Genomic DNA, 5755 nt, shown 5'->3' with positions numbered 1-5755 from the left:
GCAGGTTCTGTGGTGAGCTAATAACTCAGAAGCTGAAACCTCATTCAGGAGGAGAATTAGTGAAGGAGAGCCTTGTTGCTGCTGTGGAGCTGCGAGCACCAGGCAAAGTAAAACTGCTCCAAAGTGTCAGTTTGTCTGGAATAACAGAGATGAAGGAAAACCTGACATAGAGACTCAGTGATAGTGACTGTCTGTGTGATTTGATCTTTAGGGTGGAACCTCAACGTCCAGCAGCTTCTCAGTACTCAAAGCTGTGGCAAGTGCAGCTAAGAAGTAACACTGTGCATTTTCCTGCTCTGCAAGAACAAAAGCCTGCTATGACATCGGAATATGCTGCTGAGTCTGAAAACTCCTTCAGGCACTTGTTGAGAGGTTTCAGGACATGAAAGGTAAATTATGGGAAATTGACATATTTGCTGTTTAATCTGGAACCAGCTGAAGTGCCTGAAAACCTACAACATGAGATCATTGGGCTGCAAAGCAACAACCTACTGCTGAGAGCAACTGTTTTAAAAACTGACTCTTGTAAAGACTCAGTTCTGCTCAAGACTGACTGACCAAAACCTAAAAAAGCAACTGCCTCTCCAAAGAGAAGCAGTTCAGCTATGACAGAGGTTAGTGTGATGTATGTGTTTCATAATTAAGTATGGCCCACAAAGGATGTTGTAAAAATTGAAATGGCCCTTTACATGAGAAACGTTTCCCACCCCTGCCCTAGGTTGAAAACCAAAGAACGATGCTGTATCTAAAGAGATAAAACAACCTCAACCAGCCACAACATTCAGATGCTGCTTACCCAGTGATGCATCAGTAGGAAATCCAAAAGTGTCATATAGGTCAGTCACAGGGACAATTTTACTGTAGAATGTGTACTTTTACATTTGAAACTTTAAGTACTCTGATAAGACACTAGAATGCATTACTTGGAATGGAGTGGTATTTTTCCATGTTGTATTGGTACTTCTACTGCTGATACAAACTAACAGAATGTCAGGAAAGATTTGAGTGTTTTGGACAGGTGACAAAGTCAAAGCAGTAGGACACTATTTGTATGCAGCTGATCAGTGTAGCAGGCTTATATTCATGACATGGAACTGAGAAGTAATCTGCCCCTCCCACACTATCAGCAGCAGGATAGATGATGCCTCATTTTGTCAAGCACACTTAGTCATTCATGAAAACACACACACGCGGATACAACAGACTCACAATTCACATTTCCATGTGATCTGAGGGAGCAGCTTTACATCTACAAATACAAATTACTACAAATAAGTTACTGGTCTCTTTCTGCAATGCCATCAAATCCCTGAACTCCACTGATACTGAATGGATAGTTGTCTTGCATCACCTCAAAAGCACCAAAACCACATGAAGACAAAACTTTTTTTTTTCATAATGGATTTACTTTTTCTTCTCAGGACCCAAATGAAAAATGTTGTTCTTTCATCCTGTGACCTAATGCCCATTAAAGAGTGATGAAACAGAATGTAACTGCTCGTTTTTATTCTAAAATTTCAAAAAACCCCAAAAATATAGGAGGAGGAGATGATGTGAGCCAGGGCTTTTATGTTATGTTACAGCTCCGTGTTTTGAATCACAACTCCATCTTTGGGCTGGCCTTTGACTGGAGAGTCCTGCATTGTGTCAACATGTCTTCAGCCTTCATGCAGGACCTGCTGAGATGATTCTGCAGGACAGCAGGATTCTTTGACCAAAGTGCCATGCACATTTCAGCGGGGCCAAACGCAACAGGCTACGTAGCAAACATGTTGCCTCTTTGAACAGCTCCCACTTGGCAGAAGTTACTAAGCAGCTTCTCTGCAAATGTCCTCTCATTCAGCACAGCCAGTGCAAAGTCACTGGCACCTCCTGGAGGAAACCTTCACTTTGACACCAGGGGACTGACATGGAAGGTGTTTGACTCTGTGTGGAGAGACGGTGTGCCAGTGGAGGGCAACAAAACCAAGTTTTTGCATCAGCCTTGTTCTTTACACGTAGAGTTCAACCAAGGCACATACTTGGCGCGAGGCATTTTCCCTTTATTTAGATTTCCTCACTCTACCATCCAAGGTGAGGTGTTCACTCCATACAAGTGCAGCAAAGACAATAATAACATCGATAAAGACTACTGCTTACCATATGCACCCTTTCACTATTGTTACAGCTACCTCTAATGCCATTAATCACAATAACATTAATATGACATATGAAAATATCAAATGTACATACCATTGATTTATAATATAGTAATGTTGCTAATATAGGCATATGAGCAGCACAGACCCTCCGTGTGCCTTTACACCTCCAATTATTAGTGCCGTACTGACATCTGGTGGACAATTGAGACCTTGAGACTGCCAAATCTCTCATTTTATTGCTCTCACACATAACTGACAAACACGATCAAACAGCCTTTTCCATAAGAAAAGGGCTAAACATTGTTTTCTTCAAGCATCACATACAGCCCACAAATACACACACAAATAGACCAGCAAGTTGACATGCAAAAATCTCACACTACTCTTGTGGTGGATATGAATTTTAATCAACTCTTTCCTTTTAAGGTCACAGTTTGCGGTGTCATTAAAGGCACAGTCTGTTCAAATGCAAAAAAAAAAAAAAAAAAAAAAAAATGCAGCCTGTTATTACTCTGACACTGATGGCTAAGCCTATGTCTGTCATATTTTTTGATACTGTAAAAACCCTGTTTACATCAGCAATGGAATAAAACTTTTTTTTTTCTTTTTTTTTTTAAAGTTAACTCATTCTTAGAAACTACAGACTGGATTTTTTTTTCCAGTCTTTGGCAAACGTTGAAGACATGTGCCATTGGAGTCTCCTCAGCTTGCTGCATTATATAACGTTGTCCTTATCTGGACCACTCACTGATTGTCAGACCTCTATTAAATCTGACATATGGTGTATGCCTTGTGATCTATGGTTGCCTGAATTGGTGGTGTCATCAGATGCAAGTGCGTGATGTGAACTGAAGTCAGTTGTTTCACATGTGCTGCCTATTTTTTCTAATTGTTTTCAGATCAGGAATACACAGTAGTGATACTTTTTGGAGTCAGAAATTCTTTAATTTTCATGTCTACTTCTTGCTCAACAAGTCAACAAGACCAGCTTAAACAATGCAGCACTGTGCCAGTCTATCCCAGAAAGACAGGACATCATGCAAACACCATTAAAGAAACTCTGATGTTTCAGTTTACAACCTCAGCAGCATAACATAAATAAACATGTTTCCGCATCCACGTTGCATGATCTGCTGAGCCTTCATGTTATTTCCACAATCCATTTCCCTTTGCTCAAGTGCAGATTCACGCAAATCTTAATCCTCGAGCAGCTCTGCATCACATGATCTTTGGCCCAGTGAAAACATTATTGCACATTAACTATGTGAAAGAAATGTTTAACTTGGTTGTTTAATGCTTCCTATAACTGCTGGTTACATTCAAACAAAAAAGTTGTGTATCTTAAAGGTCCCATATTACGCTCAGTTTCAGGTTGGTACTTTTATTTTGGCTGTCTACAAGATTTTTTTCCATCCTTTCGTAACACTTTTTAGACTGGCTTTTAATACACAGTAATGTGGTGACATTTTATTTTATTTTATTTTATCATATCTTATTTTATTCTATCTTATTTTATTTGCATTTAATCTCTTTTTTTATTTCCGTGATATGTGTTCTATTGTTGCTATCTTTTAATCTGTTTTTCATTTCTAATTTCACTGTTTGCTTTTAACTGGAAAGCACTTTGGTCACCTTGAGTGTTGTTAAGTGCTGTATAAATAAATTTTGATTGATTGATTGATTATTTTTCCCATATTGTCCATTGCTGCAGCACCTCTATTCACTCTCTGTTGGAAATGCTCAGTTTTAGTGCCTGTCTCTTTAAGGTCCCCTCTGAAAAGCCCAGTCAGCTCTGATTGGTCATCTCTCACAGGCCTGAGCTGGCATCACCTTCATTTGGACTTTGCAACTGTGACCGTGCTGAGGGCATAGCTGAGGGCAGCGGCTGTATAGTTTAGACATCACAACCTTGTAGAAGTCCTGGCAGCTTGTTTTAAGGGACAGTTTCTAAATGCAGGGTACATTTCTCAGTGGATTGAGAATCTTCATACTTTCACAGAAATAATATAGCACCTTGACCTGCTCTACAATCAATTAATATGTAATGTGGGATCTAAAATACTACCATTCTTCAGTTATAGCTTAGCTATCGTGAGGGAGGTTTTTATAAGTGATTTTTATTTTCTTCATGCGGGGAAAGACATGAGAATATGGTCAATCCAGCTCATCTATGCCTTACTGTAAATATTGGACACAATCTAGAAATAGAATCCTTTTGTTTCATCCCTGTGTCATGACCCATGCTGTGCATGCCAGTTTTTTGTTAAGTTTCCCTTTGTGTGTTGTCTTTCGCTGGTTTTTGTCACATCCTGTTTTATTTTGAAGGTTTATGTTATGTTTCTTTGTTTACTTTACTTCCTGTGTTTTCCCGCCCTTGTGATTGTCTGATGTGTTTCACCTGTGTGTCATTAGTGTTCCTGCCCTGTGTATATAAGTCTGTGTCTTCCCCCCAGTCTTTGTCGGGTTGTTGTCTGTGCTTCCTTGCTGTCTGCGTTCTCTTGTCATAGCCATCACCATAGCCCCATAGTGAGTGTTCTTTGTTGCGTTTCTTTGTTCTTGTCTGTGCCATGTTTCATGTGAGTGTTCCTTGGTTTGTCTTTGTTCTTGCTTTGACTGCCTTCATGCAAATGTTTGTCTGCGTCACCCTGCTGGCTGCGTTCTCATAGAAAGTCTAGCCATAGTCCCTCAGTGAGTGTTTGTTGCATTGTCTTTGTTCAAGTCCATGTCTCCGTTCATGTCTGCGTTATCCCTTGGTTTGTCTGTGTTCATGTCCGTGCCGTGTTCCCTTTTCCTTTTATTGTATTTTCTATAGTCTAGTTTCTTTGTTTTGTTACCGCTTGATAGCCGATTTTCAGTTCTTGGTTAGATTGTTCTTTGGTTTTGTTTTTATTTCGTAGTATTGATATTTTCCTCCAATTCTTCAGGAGTGATTTTTGTTTCTGTTGTTTTGTTAGGTTCTTTAAGCCTTTCTTAGCCGTTTGTTTCTTCCTCCTTCGGCAGTGTTTTCTGCTCTTTATTTGATATTGATAGTAGTTCTTAGTCTTGTCCCCAGCTCTGTTGTGTCTTGTGTTCATGTGTTGTCATTCCCTGTGTTGCTTCGTTGTTGTGTGAACCCTTTTACCCTAGTGTGTCTTTCGTCATAGTTCCCTGAGTTTTGGTTTTCTTTGTGTATAATAAATTTGTTAATTTGAATCAAGTGTTCCCTTGAGTCTGCATCTGGGTTCAACCCATAGTTCCCCTAAGTCTTCCCGGGGTCCTCATAGGCACAACAAAAAAATCAATTAAAAATGCACTGTATCAAAATCCAAAACCTGCAGTGTAAGCCAAGCAGAAAGATAAGAAAACATAAGAAATGTGACACAGGAAACAACCAACAACAGCAAACACTAATAACACGAAAAACAAAAAAAAAATTTCAGACAATTTCATTTTACCCTTGCACAGAGGTTCATGAACGCAGTGCAACCCTCTTTTATTTTTCTCATGCACCTCTTCAACAGAGGTGAGCTCTGATGTTTGGCTCAGACCCTCTCTGGGCACCAAATTTCCCAAACCAGGCTCCACATATTTCACAACAAACAGCAGAAGTTAACCTGGTTGTCAGTCCTGTGCCC

This window comes from Chelmon rostratus, chromosome 1, assembly GCF_017976325.1.
Source record: "Chelmon rostratus isolate fCheRos1 chromosome 1, fCheRos1.pri, whole genome shotgun sequence".
In the NCBI taxonomy this organism is placed as follows: domain Eukaryota; kingdom Metazoa; phylum Chordata; class Actinopteri; order Chaetodontiformes; family Chaetodontidae; genus Chelmon; species Chelmon rostratus.
The sequence above is the reverse complement of the archived record's forward strand: the minus strand, read 5'-3'. Positions refer to the sequence as shown.